The sequence below is a fragment of the Etheostoma spectabile genome, chromosome 21 (genome assembly GCF_008692095.1).
Source record: "Etheostoma spectabile isolate EspeVRDwgs_2016 chromosome 21, UIUC_Espe_1.0, whole genome shotgun sequence".
Classification (NCBI taxonomy): domain Eukaryota; kingdom Metazoa; phylum Chordata; class Actinopteri; order Perciformes; family Percidae; genus Etheostoma; species Etheostoma spectabile.
In genome coordinates this window covers 5039825-5060786 of record NC_045753.1, presented here as the reverse complement: position 1 = coordinate 5060786, position 20962 = coordinate 5039825, and the positions used below count along the sequence as shown (strand labels likewise).

Here is a 20962-nt window from a genome sequence, read left to right as displayed (position 1 = left end):
CTTTGTTGCTGTGTGATGAGGACGATCGTATAGCCTCTGTCTCGTCACACACACACCGACACACAGAGGTCGTCCATCTCTAGGTGTCTTTGTTCTCTGGACGGGACATGACAGGAGCGACAACACATCAGCCATAATGGCCGTGTCTGTAGTTTTTACTCAACTGAGGGAGGAAGCTGCAGAGAAGAGATGAAGTACGGAGGTGGCAGTCAGCGATGCTTTCCTTAGTATGTGAAAAGTTGTAAAAACCACAGGCAACAAAAAGTGTGCAGAGTTATTTTTTAATGTTAATTTGTATTGGGACAGGTATATAGCATAGACCTATGCGGCGCGCGCGCACACACACACACACACACACACCATTATACCGTAAGCTAATTTGAAATACACGTCCACAGAAGGACCTTTTTTAAAATACAATAACTCAACAACAAAACAGTAGAGAACAAAAACTCATCAATAGATACATACCCTATAAAAGAGACTTCAGATACAGTATTAGGGGACCACTAAGGTCTATATAAAAGAGACTTCAGATACAGTATTAGGGACCACTAAGGTCTATATAAAAGAGACTTCAGATACAGTATTAGGGACCACTAAGGTCTATATAAAAGAGACTTCAGATACAGTATTAGGGGACCACTAAGGTCTATATAAAAGAGACTTCAGATACAGTATTAGGGACCACTAAGAGCTATACGAAAGCATCCAAAGAGCACCATGTCATGGGATCAAGATTCGGCCCATCTGAGCTTTCGTTTTCTCAAAGGCAGAGCAGGATACCCAGGGCTCGGTTTACACCTATCACCATTTCTAGCCACTGGGGGACCATAGGCAGGCTGGGGGAACGCATGTTAAAAAACCTCATAAAGTGACATTTTCATGCCATGGGACCAGGTAATTTGTCTGGGACAATGCTCTCATGCCTCTCAACAGCTTACAAAAATCTGTTACCTTTGTCGATCTGAAATGAAGACCGATTCAGCAACTGAATGGTCTATTTCTCGCTTAAAAATATTTTCCGAAACACATTTTGTTGAACTATTTACTAGTGATTGACCGATTTTATCGGCCAGTCAATATACCAGGTTGATATTTGCGATATACAGCTGCTTGGTTTGCTGACAGTTTGTTCCCAGCATTATTTACAGACAGGCGTCCACAGGCAGCTCTGTGTTGCTGGAAACACTGCAGTTCACGTGCAGAACATGCACTGCCCCTGAAGCTTTTACCCTTGCACAGTTAACCGTGTGCAGTGCACCCAATCATATGATGCACATCATTTGGGTGATATAAATGGAAGATGATTGCAGAAGTGACACTGATCTGTGTTTTTGTTCATTATGTTTAAAGAAATGGCAGAGAAGATTCCCAAAACAAATCCAAAGTGTGGCAGGGTTTACATTTGTAAAGCAGTATTGGCTCGAAATATTGTCTGAGAAAATTGGCAGCCCATATCGGTCATCGGCTAAGGCTGATGGGGGGAAAAAAAATCTGTATTGGTATCTGCACTAAAAAAATCCATATTGGTCGATCCCTACTATTTACGTAGAATATGAGATCGTATTCCGAACGAGCCGCCATTATGGTTGTTTTTTTAAATTCGGGAGCAACCAGCCCCAGGTGACAGGTTCGTCCAATCATCTGCAGCCATCGTGGTTGTAGGAGGGGGGACACTGTTTTCTTTGCTTGTCATTGGTCAGTGAAGAGAAACTGGCTGCCCGCGAGCATACAATGCTGGGAAGTGGGATGATCCCATCTGTGAATATGGACACGTACTTAGAATAAAATGATATATATTTTTTTACATATAATGGTTCAACATTTTAAGAAATATACTTATAGTGCAGAATGACGACACACATGAATGCGTTCCATTTACAAGTCACATTTTTCAATATGAGGTTAGCCATCGTTAGAAATACCAGTTGATAACAACTCATTAGGCTTTTTTGTGTGCATACAAACAGCGTAACAAGTCCACAGATAGAAGTTGGACATGACTGTGTGGACGACTGTTTTAGTGAGACACAAATGTTTTAGGGAGACACAAATAAGACAGAAGTGCTAATAACTGTATGTTAGTACAGCTTTCACAACTGTTGATGCACGGAGCAGCCATGTTGTACTGCGAGGTTGTCTGGACATGTCATTCCCCCTCTCTTTCCCCTTTCCTGTCTTCAGCTGTCCTACCTAATTAAGGCCTAGAATGCCTAAAAGCATAAAAAGCAATGTCTCATTGATGTGCTCTTAAGCTAACTTTTTCTGTGGTTTAGGATTTGAATGTGTACGTCTGAATAAAGATCAGAGCGCCGCTTAAAAAGACTGATCCTACCCAGGGTAAAAATAAAGGTTACCAAAAGCCCTGCTGCAAAGCCCTGAGATATTGATTGCTGATAAGTTATGACCGGAGTGTATTGATCCAGCAGGACACATGCCAACAGCAGTAAAACGTTGAGACACACCTCAGCCCTGACTATGAATATTTCAAGAACAAAGATATCATAAGATTTCCCCCCATCAATTGCTTATTTTAAAAAGAAAACATTCTCTAATGCTTTTTTTATCATAAAAAGAAAACATTCCTTAGTTTGAGGCAGGCTTATATAGGCATAAATGACCTATCCTTTACAAAAATGCAGGACCAGTTTGTGTTTTGAAGCGATACATTATGGAAAGCAAGTATTGATCTGGCCTGTTTCGTGACCACAGGACTTTAAGAGAACATCACGCTATCCATGCGCATGTGACGATGGAAGATTCCCAACAAGCAAGGACTGAGGAATCCCATCACAGACCTCATCCAAATGTCAGAATGGATGCCAATCCACCTGCTGCCGTGATATATCTGGATATTTCACACTGAAGAGAGCATAGATCTGCTACATACAGAAGAACAGGACAACATAGTGTCTGTAAATCTAGTCTCGCATTGACAGACCATCCTCCACAGCGCTGCGGAGGAGGGTCTGACTAGTCCATACAGCATTCTTGATTTGACATTACTACACAAATAAAGTGGAAAGAATCGGGACATCCAACAACACACATCCTAGATTTCTGCGTTATCACAGCGTACTGTATGGATCGTTTATTGTATTTACTTATTTTTAGGGGGGACATCGTGTGAAAAGGGAAATATATATGTATTTTATACTTGTGGGTCATGATGGGCCCCCTCTCTGTGCCTTACCTAAGTGGACTGCGGTTCTCCATTTAATTTTAACATGTATGCAGTAACACACAGTTTTTATCTAGGATGAGCACAGAGAACCGTTCCTACTTGTTCCAATAAGGAACAATTCCACTGGAATCGTTTCCTTATGATCGTTTGGAGTTTTGCGGCCATGCGCTTGCGCAACATCTATTGTGGCTTAAGACCCTGTAAACTGCAACCCACCATTTAATCATATAAAACTTTCCTGTTATTGTGAATAACATTGACCCATATCATCTCCACCCCTCAAAGAATCAAATCGGGAATCGATAAGAACCGGAATCTAAATGAAGAAATAGAATTGCAATCAGAATCCAAACGCCCAATCCCTACCTAGTTCTATCACAGGCAGATGGTCACATGGACTAACAACCCTAGTTCTATCACAGGCAGATGGTCACATGGACTAACAACCCTAGTTCTATCACAGGCAGATGGTCCCACGGACTAACAACCCTAGTTCTATCACAGGCAGATGGTCCCACGACTAACAACCCTAGTTCTATCACAGGCAGATGGTCCCACGGACTAACAACCCTAGTTCTATCACAGGCAGATGGTCCCACTGACTAACAACCCTAGTTCTATCACAGGCAGATGGTCACACTGACTAACAACCCTAGTTTTATCACAGGCAGATGGTCACACTGACTAACAACCTAGTTCATCACAGGCAGATGGTCACACTGACTAACAACCCTAGTTCTATCACAGGCAGATGTCCCACTGCTAACAACCCTAGATCTACACAGGCAGATGGTCAATGACTACAACCCTAGTTCTATCACAGGCAGATGGTCACATGGACTAACAACCCTAGTTCTATCACAGGCAGATGTCCCACTGACTAACAACCTTAGTTCTATCACAGGCAGATGGTCCCACTGACTAACAACTCTAGTTCTATCACAGGCAGATGGTCCCACTGACTAACAACCTTAGTTCTATCACAGGCAGATGGTCACATAGACTAACAACTCTAGTTCTATCACAGGCAGATGGTCCCACTGACTAACAACCCTAGTTCTATCACAGGCAGATGGTCCCACTGACTAACAACCCTAGTTCTATCACAGGCAGATGGTCACATGGACTAACAACCCTAGTTCTATCACAGGCAGATGGTCCCACTGACTAACAACCCTAGTTCTATCACAGGCAGATGGTCACATGGACTAACAACCCTAGTTCTATCACAGGCAGATGGTCACACTGACTAACAGTCAGACAGCAGCCCGCTACAAAAGACCAGAGCCACAGACTTTAAACTATGACCCACTTTGTAACTTTCCCTCTCATCTACAAACAAAGACACTCATGTTGTCTTGCATCTTTTAGCTTGAAGAATGAGTCACCAAACATCCACCGGGGAAAAGTTCACAGCTAATGTCAGTTTGCAAGCTCAATAGCTAATTAGTTCATCAGCTGTAGCCCATTGAACAGCTTTAAAATGTATTTGTAATTATGAGCATTGATAAGGTTAGACGATAAAGTGTGGTTCTTTAATTTAGACTGTCTCTCTATGCCCCTGCCAAATTGGATGTCAATCAAACATGTACACCAGTGTACCCACTCAGAAGCATGGAGGTGAAAGTTGGAGCATTTCTAATTTACCACCAAAGAGCAATAACTGACTAACTGTGATTTTGGTTGGACTTGGTCTGGTTGTGTGGTTGGATGGTGCCCAGGTGCCATTTGGCACGTGATCACAAACACTTGGGGCCTCCTAAATGCAGGATTTCTTAATTAACAGTCTATAGTTAACAGTTTATCTACTCTCTAGTGCAGGGGTGTCCAAACCTTTTTAAAAGAGTGCCAGATTTGATAATGTGAAGGTGCCCGGGGGCCTTCTGACGTTTTGTTTTTTTTAACAATAAAAGTTCCTTACAAATGCACTGATCTATAACTATATTTATTTTCATTTTCACAAGTATCTTCTTTGCAATGTAACCAAATTAACCCCACTCAGGCGAGGACAAATCTAAAAAACTTTTTTTTAAATGTCACAACTTTGACATATGTAGTCATACAGCGGGTCATGCAATCTTAAAATATCTTTAATTTTCTATCTATTTGTCATGAATTTACCAGTTGTGTGATAGTGCTCTACCCATTGCCCGTGATCTCAATTACCGGCCGTACAATGTACAGGATTTCTAGTGACGGACCTACATTTGCCCCACAACAAATAGGTAGATTACTACACTACAAGAGGGTACAAGCATTTTTAAAAGAAAACAAAAATAAATGTAAGTGACCGGAGACAATCATATTTTCTTACATATTCTTCAAATGCATGATTATAACATGATAGTGTGTATTTCATAGTGCCTTACAACATACCATTGCCCTCGCAACAAATCAAAAAGTTTTTAATGGCCCTGGCACTTTGGCATATCCTGCTCTAGAGTTTGGCATGTTAAAGTGATTTAATAGTTTTCCAGTCTTACACAATGCCAAAGCGCTTTTACATCTCACGAAACATTCCCTTTCACCCATTCATACACGTGCCGGGCTGCCGTACAAGGTGCCACCTGTCACATAAACAACAAACAGTCAAACTCGATGCGCAGCACCAGGGCAAGAGATTTAAGAAAGCTCCCAAATAAATCTTCGACAAACTGCAGGGGCGGGATCGAATACCAACCTTCCGATTGGAAGCAAACCGCTAGCTACGATTATCGCCTCACCCATGGTATTACTATATATATAAAAGAGAGCTGGATGGAGGGCGGACGATGGACGAGGAAGGTAGAGAGGATATATAGAGATAGAGAGAGAGAGTATAGAGATAGAGAGAGAGAGAGGTAAAGTTCAACTTAGTCAAAAGTAGACCAGACTTTGTCTTTTGGCTTTGCTTGTCCCCTTACCAGCGGCTGAAATCATCCAGCAGTCTTCCAAGTTGCTCTTCCCTGCATCTCCTTTTTATTGATAAGAGAATACATGGGAGTTATTACCCTGTATCTCTTGTATAACCTTTGCACAGTACACAAGGTTTCTTTCTCACAATTGGAGACTCTGTTACTGGGGTTATCCGGCAAGCGTTAGTCAGGCAAATATGCTTACTTTTTACTTTTTTAGTTTCACATCTAATCTTCCCTTTGCACAACGTAGTTTCACACACATGTCCATAAAACTATTTACAATTCTCACACACATATGTATGCTTGTTTGCTGTTATGTATGTGTGTGTTCTTTGTAGCTGCTTTTAACTAATTGCCCCATTTGGGTTTAATAATGTTGTTGAATTAAGTTGTGTGAGCAGGTATAGATAAACACAATACAGACAAACCATAAATGGCTGTACATATATCTGTATATATTGCATTCAAAAAATATAAGCTGTCGGTGTGACCCAGGGTGCTGGAGCTGAGGGAACAGAGAGATTTGCACATCAGTCAGTTAAGTTAGTAAGTTTTTCTATTACCACCTCAATGAAATTACAGCCCAAATTCTTCCTTGGATGCAAATTAAAGAATATTATTTGCGAGCAAAAGGGGATGGAGATTGAATAACTACAAAACTAATAAGGGAAATGGTTCTAGGAGTTTCTGTACATTCCTTTATTCTGAAGAGAGGGAGAGCTTTTTTTTTTGCTATTTTCGGGGCCCATCAACCTCAGATCACATCATCTGCACCATTCGATATAAGAGTAAATACATCAGCATGGGCTCCGAGGCCTCTACAGCAGATACACAACACACACAAAGACTATCAGCCGAGACAGAGGGATTCTTGATGATCTTCTAATAGGGTTTATTCCTCTTTCCTGTCATTAGTCAAACGATGACAAATCCATTTGCTCTCCGCTGTGTGATGTTATATGAACTTCACTAGGGAAACTCTCTCCTCTGCCGCCCAGATGAGCCTGAAACCCGAGCCCTCACATTCCCTTTTTTGCTTAATTGAAGCATTGAGAGGCAAATTAAACAATAGCCTGGTGTAATTAAATCCCAGCAATACCCTGTTGTAGTTTAAGCCTGTGATGATGTTTTTGCCGCGCTCCTCTCTCCTTTTCCCCTCCAATTAAAACCTGCTAAAGAGCGTGAAGACAGCTGGATCGAGTTCTGCCTAATGCCAGTGTTGTGGTTCTCGTAGCGTCCTCCAGTGACACTGAAATCCGATAAATGGTATAATCGTGGTTTCTTAATGACAAGGCGCAGGTGCAGGGTGATTTGTTTTTTTCTTGATTTGGTGTGCAGGAAACGATTTACACAAAACACAAAAAGTTGAAGTGCCACAGAAACAGTGGAGGTTTCAAGATGCAGCAGCTAATTTAAGAACAAAATAAAAGCAGCATGTCAGTACTGAATATGTCTACTTAGACATGTGGTAGCTATGGGCCTAGAAATGGACTTTTAGCAGTATAAAATGACTAAAAAATACCATAGAACAGGGGTGTCAAACTCAATTTCACTAAGGGCACCACTGGAAAATGACAATCACATCAAGGGCAGACGTGGAGTTTAGGGCTTTGATGTCATTGAAAAAGTCAAATATCAGGCGGAGTCGAACCTGCGGCCTCTGCATTGAGGAATAAACCTCAATAAATGGACCCCTGCTCTACCAGGTGAGCTAAATATTCACCCACATAGAAGCATTTTCTGATCTGACGCCCCTATTGAGCAATTACATGCTTTCCAATGGGCCTTTGTGCTCATACGGAGCTCATACCGCTGATCAGCTGATCACAAGGAGAGGTTGAGGGAAAACAGGGATCGCTAACAGCGCCAGTGGCCGCAGTGCAAACAGAGCATTAGCTCACCAGCTGGGGCACCGGCATTTATTTATTAACTGTGCTCATCAGCGCTAAAGTTAACTGTCCTAACAGGGACGCAGGTTTTATCAGCGGGTAACATCTGTGTGAGTAGCCGTCTAACAAGCCGGATAAAGTAGAGTGAGGCTCTCGTTATTGTGAATTGAACCCCTCAGGGTCCTAATTTGCCCTAAATTCAGCCTAACATATTAAATAGCATTCAACATGTTGGAATGTACAATATAATTTTAAAAGGAAGTTCAGTGGACACAGTTCTCTTCCCTTTTCTGTGACTGGGCTGCTTGTTTAACTAGTGTCGGTACAACTGAGTGGCATTCAATTATGAGCGCTATTATCAGCCTGGAGGTTAGGGCCGCGTCTAATTCACTCCTACTCTGTTGTCACAACATTAAGACAACCCCCCCGCCCCCCCCCCACCCTCCCAACCCACCCGCTCCTCCTCCGTTATCTAAACTACACATTGCCATCTGATAATAATGCCTGATTATGATGTCTACACCTCCCCCCCCCCACCCTCCCTCCCTCCCCCACATCTCATCCCCAGCTAAATGAAAGCAGGGAGTGGATGAGCTTCTCCTATGCTGCTTTAACAGCATTAACGCGTTGGGGCAGGTACGGTTTCCTATCAATTTTATCCAAGAGGAAACACAAGACTCACCAGCATCATTAGCGAGCAGACATAATGTAATCACTCATGAAGTGTGTGTGTGTGTGTGTGTGTGTGCTAGGCAGTGGGTTGGTAGGTCTATATTGCATTCAGCAGCAACAGCAGCGGTTATTAAAAGTGAACTTTTTTGTGTGTGAATGTGTTTATTGTGTATGTCTTAGTGTGCGTGCGTGCACATGTGCTTGTGTGTGATTTGCATGTTAACACCAGCACTGATAATTAAAGGTGGACTTCTTTCAAGATTTAGGCATCAAGAGGATTGGAGGTCAGAGGTCGCACATTTATCACAGTTACATGGCAGGTACACAGAGTGGGTGGGATGCAGTGGGAGCATTTGCATATGTCTTTGCGTGTGTGTGTGTGTTTGTGTGTGTGTGAGAGATCACTGCAGGATGATATGAATTATCTTTGTCAAACTGTCACAAAAAAAGTGTAGGAGGAGAGGAGAGCAAAGCGAAAAAAAGAGGGAAATGTGGCAAGGAAACAGAGGAGGTGACATAAAGAAAGAAGTATAGAAAAAGGCAGGGATGAGAAACGGAGAGAAGAGGAGATGAGGTGAGGAGGACAAATGAAGACACGAGAGGAGAAAAATAGGGGTGGAGAGGAAAGGAAAAGAGGGGAAGCAGGAAGAGAAGTGGAGAGCCTCTTCACGTGTGACGCATTTGGTCCTAATACATAAAACCCATGCACCATTATACTCCACAATACTCCACATTTGGTGTGTGTGTGTATGGAGGGATGAGTGCAATTTGCACGTTAATGCAGCAATTTTGTACTTTGGCTTTTTTGTCCCTTTGTGCGTCACTGATAACATCTATTAACTTATCGTTGTGTTTATTTACATTAAATAGGATGATTTCAAGCCCGTTTTTCACTGCTATTGACCTCAATATGAACAATGATACAAACAAATACATGCATTGGATTGATAGAGTTGTGGACAATACAACTGAAGGAGTGGTTTACTGTAATACAGTCTAATGCAGAACACACTTACTGTCCAAGCCACCCCCAGCTGAGTCCTCCTCCCCCCCCCCCAGTAGTACACTGGAACAAACCCAGTTGTTTTCTTATGGAACTCTTCACATTGATGTTGGTGCAGTACAGTGTGTTGTGCTAAGTTATTAGCCCACCATTATACATTCTTGAAAAATGTGTATTTAGCATTGACTTTTATTTTGAAGGGTTACCACTGTGGTTTTACGGTGTAAAAGAAAATCTGTTTTTGTGTTCCACTGCTTTCCTTCTCTTGCTGACTTTTGCCTGGAATGGTGCAGTCCTATCACTCATATACACTCATATATATATATATATATATATATATATATATATATATATATATAGACCATGTAGGCTCAGTCCTTGCCAGTGGCCGGGTTCGATTCCAACCTTAGGTTGCTGTATTCATTTTTCAGCTGTTCTAAATGAAGAAAAAATACATTTTATATTTAAACACTTTAAAAAGTGACACACACAAAAAAAGAATCTTCTTATCCAAAGGGACACTGAAACGGTATTTTATTGAGAAACTAAAGAAAAACGCAAATGAAAGGACAACACGAAAGATAGAAATAAAGAAAGGAGGAATCAAAAGAGAGACTCAAACGAAGGAAAAGATAGGACACGAAAGAACGATACATGACAGAAAGAAAGACAAGGAAGAAAAACAAAGTTCCATCCTTTATCATACTGGTTCCTTTCCCTGGTGCTCAACCTGGGTGCTGTCCAGTAGCCATCACTGCCGTCTCAAGGTGCTTTTAGAAGGCCGCGTTCCCCCTGCTACCTCCGGCCCTACCAGCCCGTACACCACAGATGCTATGGCGACAATCTGGTTGCCACGGTTATGGATGATGTCTGACTATTATGCATGTTTGAGAGAGAGCTGGGGAGCTGGTCGGGGTTTGTGAAAATGTCCTATGATGTTGTAAAACCTTAATACCTCTTAAAAACCGTATTGTAATAACTCCAGATGAACACACACACACACACACACACACACACAGAGTAACATAACACTTCAGTACTGGTAACCTTTTCATTTTCACACTGATTTCTAAATGAAGGTCTTCTGGGTCTTTGGGGTTTTTTAGCTTTATGTTTGGGATTCAAACGTCATTTTTATTTTAAACCACATAATTAAATTTTGTATTTGTGTTTTTAAAAAAAGTTTCATTTCCTTCTTCTTTTGCCTTCTTATGTTAAAGCTTTTTTTAAATCTGCTATTTGCTGTAGGTTATTAGAGTGAACGTGTTATGTATGATAATATTAGTAACATTACGTAGACAGATTGAACACGCCATTTGGACCTGTGTGAGCTTGCCTGGTAATTAGAACTCATTTATCGGTAATTTTGAAGGTAATGGTAAGAACTTCACCAAACTAATTTTCACTGAAAGATATATTAGGTACTGTTGACGACGAGAGAGGAAAATCCCTAGCAGGACCAGACGCTGCTGAACGGGTTAGCTGAATGTCAGACACACACTCATAGCTAAAGCGTAAGAATACACAGAGGGGATTTCCTTTCCCACCCACTACTCTGTGTGTGTGTGTGCGTGCATATTTGTTTGTGTGGTTGCAGAGGTGCACGGTGAGCATCCATGCGTTACAATGTCTTGAAATTGACATTTAGTTTGGTTTAGCCCTCCAGTAATGTGTGCGAGTGAATTAAAGGGAAACTGTGGGTGGTGAATATTGATGCCTGTTTTCAAATCTATACTTAGCAATACAGAAAGATAATCAAATATTGTAAAATCCATCTAAAAAGAAAACAATCTATCTAAACTGGCTGGCAGTACTACGGCCAATACAAAAATATACCTGGTCTGTACTTGTTTAGGACTTTGTGTTTCACTCTAACATGTATCCTTCTAACTAATGTAATCTCTGAAATTGAAACTACTAATTTTAATGTGATTAAATGTCACATTACTGTCACTTTAAATGGCGGATATTTCCAAACAATTTTTTGTTAACACATTATCATAAGCTGTGCAGTATACTGAGTGAATGCCAAAGGAGTGAGTGAGGACAATTGATAAATCTCTAAGTAGTCAAGAACTTTACAATGATGAGTTATGAGAGAGCAGATCGGTAGATAGATATTAACGCGTCCATATTCTGCTCATTTTCAGGTTCATGATTGTATTTTGAGGTTGTACCAGAATAGGTTTACATGGTTTCATTTTCAAAAAACACCATCTTTTTGTTGTACCGCACATTGCTCCAGTTCCTCTTTTTTTTTTTTTTTTTTAGCATGCTACGGTCTCTAGTGACTTAGGAAGCCGTGCAAATGTCTTCTCTGTCTTCGGCTCACCAAGAGACTGAAGACAGAGGACATTCAGAAACTGGATCTCACTCAAAACATTTTTTCCCAAGTGTGTATGCGCACATTTTTTTCGTAATATGGCCACTTTAATAATCATTAGAGAATGGTGAGTTGATAGATATTTGTGAATCAACATACTGATCACTTCCTTCATGAGTCGTTTTTGATTAACACCTAGAGCTGATAATCCATCATTACTGCATTAATAACTGGCCATTACTAGCCATTAGCCATTTAGTGCATCATCAGATAAAGTAAAGCATCATCTGAATCAACAAAATTAACAACGTTTTTTTTTTTTTAGTCTTATTGTTGGGATAACATCACAGAGTACGGTCCAGACCTGCTCTTTTATGAAAAGCGCTGTGAGATAACTGTTGATGTGCTATATAAATAAAATAGAATTGAATGTTTTTGAAATTCCCAATTAGTTTCTTAATGAGATATTGATACGTGTTTTCAGCTACATTATTCCATACAGTCTAGTCAGACTAGACGCTAAGCAGCCAATTTGTAAGCTCTTATATCAGAATAATATATATATTAGTTATTTTTGATTTAGTCTCCCTATGCCAGACGGAAATCCAGCCAAAAAGAGTACAATCCGGCGGAATTTCCGTCGGCAACGGAGCAATCCTGGAAGTGGAACGTCATGGATCTAGAGTCTAAAGCATCAATGAAAGCTTTTTTTTTTTTTTTTTTACCGTCCCATTTGTTTAAGTCAAAGTGTCAGCTGTGAAAAAGGTCTGGGGGGGGGGGTTGGTTGGGGATCCCAGGACACTATACACGCAATGGGCCGTATGCCAATCATAACAAACAGAAATGATTCCCAACCCTCTAATAAGCGCTGCAGCAATTAATCGATTAATCGTCAACTTTTAAATCCGTTGCCAACTATTCTGATAATCGATTAGTCGGTTTGAGTCATTTTTTTAAAGACAAAAGTAAAAATGCTTTGATTGCAGCTTAAATGTGACTATAATTCTTCTGTCCCCTGTGACAGTAAACTGAATATCTTTGAGTTGTGGACAAAACGAGACATTTGAGGACGCCATCTTGGGCGTTTGGGAAACACTGATTCACTGATTTTTTACCATTTTATGACATTTTAGTGACCAAACAACTAATCGATTAATCGCGAAAATAATCAACAGATTAATCAACTATGAAAAAAATCGTTAGTTGCAACTCTACTCTTTATACACAATAGGCAATATCTAATATTCACCTGACATTGAATGCTTCTTTGGGATTTCATTAAAAATGTGTGTACACACAGAATATGGCTAATAGTTATTATTCTCACATAACAAACTCAGTTGAACAGTGTTTTGTGTGGTTTGATGCGTTAGATACATCTTAATGATTCCTTATGAATGTGTCATGCATTGCATGACAGATTCATGAATGTTGAGTAATATCTTTGCATTCATTTTTCTACACATTCATTCTCATAGAGTCGAGCGAGAGAATTTGGAGATATGGATTCAATATTTACTCTGGAATAGCAACAAGCCCTACCCCCCCACCCGCCCTCTGTCACCCTCTCATGCTGTCTCCGTCTGTGTTTTCACTTCTCACACAAATATGATTTATACTTCCAATTAGATTACAATCAGCCGTCCCAAAATTATCTTTATTTCTTCCATTCATATCATTTGACTGTACAATGAGCCCTGAGAATTTGATTTGTCATTTTTATTGACTGGGACTAATTGATTTAAAGAAGAAAGTGGAAGAATAAGCAGCCATGTTGGGATGCTGATGGATGGTCCACATTATTGGAAACTTTGAGTGCGCTATGGTTGGGGTTCAAGCCAGATTTAACAAACAGGGGTCAGGGTTTTGGTTCTGGGGTTCGCTGATGTCAGAGGGGAGTCAAGTTTGTTCACCTTTGACCCCCAAGTTCAGCCAGCTATTAGTAACTGTCCTCTGCTTGTTAACAGCTTCAAACACATCAAATAGGGTCTATTCTATCAACAGAGGCACACAGCTGCCACATGGACAACCTCCACAATGCGACAGAATATGAGGTTTTCATTTCAAATGAGAGGAGGAGGGGGTGAAGATAGATAGATAGATAGATAGATAGATAGATAGATAGATAGATAGATAGATAGATACTTTATTCATCCTGGAGGAAATTTTAGGCATCCAGTTGCAAGACAACAATAACACAACAAACACATATACACACATATATAACACATACTGTAGATAAGAATAAAAAATAAAAAATAAAAATGAAAAGTCACTCACAGAAATGCAATGACCATAATTAGGTGATATGTTATTGTAGACTGTGTAATGACGATGTGCAAAAGTGTAGGGATTGAACAGGGCATTAGATTGTGATAAAATATAGGACTATGGGACTCTAGGACTATAAAATATAAACATAATTATCTACAAACTGACTGACTGATGACAAGTCATATTTTAACTAAAATATAGGGTTTGAGTGATTTGCTAAATGAAATTAGAGAAACAAGATACTCTTGCTTGTACTGTTGTTTGATAATTACGCATTGCATCTTTTCAAAGCACACACCCGAATCTCTAAGCAAACTGTTGGCACTCAAATTGCATTGTGGGCAGTGATGCCGCTAACGCGTTACTCTAATCTGACCAGCTTTTCAGTAACGTGTAATCTATCACGTTACTATTTCCAAACCAGTGATCAGATTAAAGTTATTTAACCAAGTCACTGTGCGTAACTACGGGGTTTTTGTCATTTTTCCGATGCGTCTCAGGGAGTGAAGTCACGTATGCGACAAGTCACGTGTACCACACAGCGACACAAACGTAAACAACAACGGAGGGAGGAGAGAGTTGTGCGTTGTCTAGCTGGAAATACTCCGCTATTTTGAGTTTGTGTCAGCTAAAGATGGCAATATTAAAGTGTGTTGTACACTCTGTGCTGGTGGTGACAAAGTACTATCTAGCTACAAAAACACTACGTCCAACTAGAAGAAACATTCACAGCACTGCACAATCAAACTAACAGAGCAAGTCCCCACCCCCCCCAACCCACCTCACCCCACCCCACCTCACCCCATATGTTTAGGTGGCAGGGGTGTTGTCAGCAGCTGCTGAATGTAACTAGTAAAGGAACTTGTAATCTAACGTTGTTACTCTCAAAATCGAGTAATCTGTAAAGTAACTAAGTTACTTTCCCGAAGTAACTGTGGCAACACTGATTGTGGGTATGACGAGGAAGAAGAGACCATGCAGCTCTGGTTCTGCTACTTTGTGAAGTTTTTTTTAAAGATAATTATTGCACATATTAGGCCTTTCAATTGACAGGACAGCTGAAGACAGGAATAGAGGCAGGGGGAAAAGAGGAGCTGCAGTGTGTTTTTTGAAGATTAAACCAAATAAACCTATTCTGGTACTAGGGCTGCACCATTATGGCCAAAATGATAATCACGATTATTTTGATCAATATTGTGATCACGATTAATTATCCAGATTATTTGTTAATTTTAACATATCTATATTTTATTGTCACACAGGCTATTTCTAACTGCTTTCACATCCACATTATGCTACATTCTTCATATGTTGAAGTTGTATGTTGTATAGACATACAACTGCAACACATGTAAATGAAAATTAGCTATCTGAAATAATCAAGAATCAAGAATCAAGAACTTTATTTGCCATTTGTGTTTTCACACATAGGAACTCTTGTGCAGTAGTTACTCAGAGTCAAGTTGAGTTTAAAAAGACACACAAAGCATTTACATTATAAATAAATAAAATTTCACAAAACTAGTAAAAAGTACCAATAAAAATAAATAAATTGCATTCCTAAATTGCAAAAAATATAAATGCATATTGCCCTTGGCCCCTAAAGACAACCCCTTATATAGATATTAAAGTGCACGGTTATTATTAAAAATTAATAAATAAGATGCACAGGTGTATTGCACAGATATGTTACGTTACACACAGCAAAATATTTCATTTTGTTTTGGCCAAAAGTCTTACTGCAGCTGGAAAGAAGCTCTTATAAAATCGTGTTGTCTTTGTGATGATGCTGTCCGCCCGCTTGTGCCTAAGATTATATGTACAGTTTTTGTGTACGAGCAGGGGGTGAGCTGGATGTGATGTGTCCCTAATAATTCTCTCTGCTCTTTTCTGGCAACGCTTTGTGTAGATTGTGTCCATGGAGGGGAGTTGTGTTCTAATAATCCTCTCTGCAGTCTTTACGACTCTTTGCAGAGCCTTCCTCTCTGTCTGGGTGGTGTTTCCGTACCAAACAGTGATGCCGGTGGTGAGGATGCTCTCTATCAGTCCTTTGTAGACGAGGGTGAGAGGGCGACGGTGCAGACCAGCTTTCCTAAGCAGCCTGATGAAGTACAATCTCTGCTGGGCTTTCTTCACTGTGGCAACAGTGTTCACAGTCCAGTTCAGATCCGATGTTACTTGTTGTCCCAGGAATCTGTAGCTGTCAGCCCTCTCCACCTCAGTCCCCTTGATAATAAGGGGCTGCAAGGGAGGTGGGGTTTTCCTGAAGTCCATAATTACCTCTCTTGTCTTGTCTGCAAATAAATAGCGTAGGATATATATTTTTTTTATTGTATCTATGAGAAAGCTCCTTCACTTGTTTTCAACAATAACTGATTAAAAAAGTTAGGGAGAGAGATGGACATACATGCCACTCAAAGAGAGACGGCTGACTCATTATGAATGGGTCCAACACGGGTCAGCAGAGTTACACATGTTGTGTGTATGAAATGTCTGTATCATCACTGCGCTACATTTTTATGAACTATGATATTATGGCCATGGGTCACATCTCTCTAGGTCCAGCTGGCTCCGTCTCACACGCTAATACTCTACGAACTGAAGTTAGTTGCATTCCATGACTTCTTCTGTGTTCTTTGCTGTGGCGGCCGCGATAGCAGAGTTACCAGCGGAAACACTGGTACAAATACAGGTTTGCCCCTCATACTTAACAATATACAGTTGTGTTAATAACAATTAAAACTGTAGACAAATGTCAGAATTGTGGACCGGTGCCGCTGTTTGGCGGGGCTGCGCGGAGAGTAAGAAGAAAGAGAGTAAGAGTAGAGATCCAACACAGGCACGGCTTTACAGAAGAAATGAGTCATGTAACGCAAAATTAAACCATATCCATATAAACAACATTGCAGCAGATGCGAGGACCATTAGGTGCACAGGTGCGACCTAGAGGAAAAATATTACTCGCGCCCTAGAGCCCTGTGAGCTAACAGACACCAACTAGCACCCTAGAGCCCTGTGAACTAACAGACACCAACTAGCACCCTAGAGCCCTGTGAACTAACAGACACCAACTAGCACTCTAGAGCCCTGTGAACTAACAGACACCAACTAGCACTCTAGAGCCCTGTGAGCTAACAGACACTAACTAGCACTCTAGAGCCCTGTGAGCTAACAGACACTAACTAGCACCGACTAGCACTGGCCACTGCTGTTGTCTGAAAAACAACACAGACGAGACAAAATGTTGCGTTTACTGGTAAACTGGTAAACCTCGAGATCAACGTATAACCGACTGCTATCTGTTGAGTTTTCTCCCGTTACTCTGTCCTCTGTGACTGTCTCCATCTAGAAACTAAGCTGTGCGGTCCAGGGAACAACTCTGCCTGGCACATGTTCAGACAGGAAAAACGAGCGTTCTATGAAATGACGCATTTAAAAACAATTGCTCGATCATGCAAATTTGATTGTGGGAAGTCATAATCGTAATCGTGATTAAAATTTGATTAATTGTGCAGCCCTATCTGGTACAACCTCTTAATACAATTATAAACCTGAAAATGAGCATAATATGAGCACTTTAATATTTTAAAATCTGATCTCTGACATGTATTTATTTTACAGTTCTATGTGTGTATTTTATTCCATGTTTCATCATTGTCATACCACAGTACCATGTCGTACAAAATTACGTGCCAAGTTCACAGCTTAAAAGAATAAAGCACAAAAACAATTAACACCGTGGAAAAGTTGAGTTATTAGTCATATAAAGTAAAATAAATAAATGGTTATATGGGTGTGCAGAGCATGTAAAGTGATAAATATAAATATATAACATAACATCAAAAAAAAAACTGAAAATATAAATATCTAGATACTAGATACATACAGGTGGGAAATAGTATAAAGTATAAATATCCATATTTAATGTGAAATAGTGCGGCAGAGAATAAGGTGCCGTCAGAACAGATACTAAGGTGCATTTCAAACGGATTATTTTGTACATGAATATTATTCAGATTGATTGGACTGTTTTAGTGTGTTTCATTGATCAACAGTCTGACAGCAGTGGGGAAATTCAAATACAAATTCCTTTTTTATGCATTCATAATTCCTGATGGTTTACTACAGACCTACAGTCCACAGGACACGCTTTCTGAAGTTTGTACAAACCAGTGTCAGGGTTTAGACAGTTACCTGACATATGTGTTTATTATATGGCTTTTGTGATTAGCCTTTTATTTGAGCAGCCTAAATCATAACAAAACATGATCCGCCGGTTCTCAAACCAAACGCGCCAATTAACCAATTAAGTCCCCTCATTAGCTCACTTACCTGTGTTATAATGAACGTGTTGAGCAAAGAGAGAGTCAAAGCAATAACATGTTAACAGGATTACATTCAATATCAGGAGGAAGACAAGGGGGGGACCAAATTGATCACAGTAGTGTGTGTGTGTGTGTGTGTGTGTGTGTGTGTGATTTAATCAGAAGATAATATACTGTGTGTGTGTGTATATAGCGCGAGAGAGAGAGAGAGAGAGATTGTGGAAATTGTTTTTAATAAATGGGTTGTGGTTGAATTGGTATCACCTAACTTCTACAGTATATTAGGGTTTGGCAACTTTTTTACTATGAAGTGCCATTTCTTAATTTTCTTGTAAATCTGTGTGCCAGATGGGCAAATAGCTGCCAAAGAGCTCATTTGGCTTGCAGCATGCAAAGGGGAGGACACTTCAACATTTCCAAAAAAATCTCTTGCACACTCTGTTGCTGTGCCATTGGGTAAGCGACCGCTAATGGCTAATGGCACTTAGGTTGCTGAGCCCTGTTCTATATGATGATAATATAGATGACTTTTTTGAAGAGAAATGAGTTTACCACTACAGTAAATAGGGCCTTAAAGGTCCCATGACATGCTGCTTTTGGATGCTTTTATATAGACCTAGTGGTCCCTAATACTGTATCTGAAGTCTCTTTATATAGACTTAGTGGTCCCTAATACTGTATCTGAAGCTTTTATCTAAGACCTTATGTCCCCTAATACGTATCTGAAGTGTCTTTTATATAGACCTTAGTGGTCCCTAATACTGTATTGAAGTCTTTTATTAGACCTTAGTGGTCCTAATACTGTATTGAATCTCTTTTATATAGACCTTAGTGGTCCCTGATACTGTATCTGAAGTCTTTTTATAGACCTTAGTGGTCCCTTATACTGTATTGAAGTTCTTTTTATATAGACTTAGTGGTCCCTAATACTGATCTGAATCTCTTTATATTAGACCTTAGTGGTCCCTAATACTGATCTGAAGTCTCTTTTATATAGACCTTATGGTCCTAATACTGTTATCTGAAAGCTCTTTATATAGACCTTAGTGGTCCCTAATACCATATCTGAAGTTTCTTTCCAAAATTCAGCCTCATAAGGGGCAAGATTCCAGATTGGCCCATCTGAGCTTTCGTTTTCGCAAAGGCAGAGCAGGATACCCAGACACCTATCACCATTTCTGGCCACTGGGGGACCATAGGCAGGCTGGGGGAATGCATATCAATTTTAAAAACCCTAATAAAGTTACATTTTCATGCCTTTAAAGACCTTTAAAGAAACTCACACTATCTGTTTTTTGTTCTATAGGTCTGGTATCCTCATTAACAACTGTTTTGGTGGCCAGTTGGAGCTTTGTATTTGGGACTTAGAATGAGAATGCCAATAATAGATGACTAATTAACCACCTTACTCCAAATTACAAGGTGACAATTAATAAGAACCCTGATCTTCCAGTTTTCATATTTCAAATGTCATCCTTTGTCTGGAATTTGGCATACCATAAAAGTAAAACACACATGCATTTGATTGTTTCACTTCAAGCAGGATGAGCAGGATGTTCAAAATAAAGAGCACAATTGATCTCACATTTCAACAAAGCATGACATTGTTAAAGTTAATGAAGATGATCAGATATCATAATGGTATCAATAAAGTCATAAAAGTAATGGCGGAGATACACATGTTTAATAATGCCTGAATGCCACTCTCCCATTTACCAGCCTGTAAATTTTTATGAGTCTAGTTCAATGGACAAGAGTGTGCGCGTGTGTGTGTGTGTTGTGTGTGGTGTGTGTGTGTGTGTGAGTTAGTGTGTGTGTGTGTGTGTGTGTGTGTGTGTGTGTGTGTTCATGTTGACGTCACTTGGCTGGTCAGGATCCTAATCACTCAGGCTATTAGAGAAGAGTCAAGCCTCATGGGGCTCCAGTGGTTTAATGTATTAATGTGTATGTGTAAATGTAATGGTTCTAATAGGCTGCCGCTCATTAAAGAATTTGCTTTGAAATATTGACTGAATAGGACGATACAGTAATAGCATCCCCAGTACTTTCTGGAAATGGGACAAACATTAAGAACTACAGTGGCTAGAAGAAGTTTACACACCCATGCTAAAGTTGATTAAAAAGAAGAATAAAAAAAAACATCTTTTGGAAACTGATCTTAATGCCTTAATTAAAAAAAAATTAAAAATCCAACCTTTTAAGGCCACCAATTGTCTTTGTGAATGAATAATGTATTGTAAATACATAAATGTTCTTCCTTAAAATACAAGGTATACATACCCCTATGTTAAATTCCCATAGGAGAGCCTGACCGAGGATTTTTAAGGCCGATACCAATACGAATATTTGGTTATTTAAAACAACGATATGCCAATATACATTTTAAAGAAAA

At 40.0% G+C, this 20962-nt stretch overlaps 1 long non-coding RNA gene across 1 annotated transcript; it reads right to left on the bottom strand.

Moving 5' to 3' along the window:
• Positions 1-1646: 1646 nt before the first annotated feature.
• On the bottom strand, positions 1647-20658 carry LOC116671555 (uncharacterized). The gene is made up of 4 exons (XR_004327289.1): positions 20648-20658; positions 12336-12340; positions 4852-4854; positions 1647-1720 (listed from the first exon to the last, which is right to left on the bottom strand). It is a non-coding gene; the product is annotated as an uncharacterized LOC116671555 (long non-coding RNA).
• Positions 20659-20962: the final 304 nt, after the last annotated feature.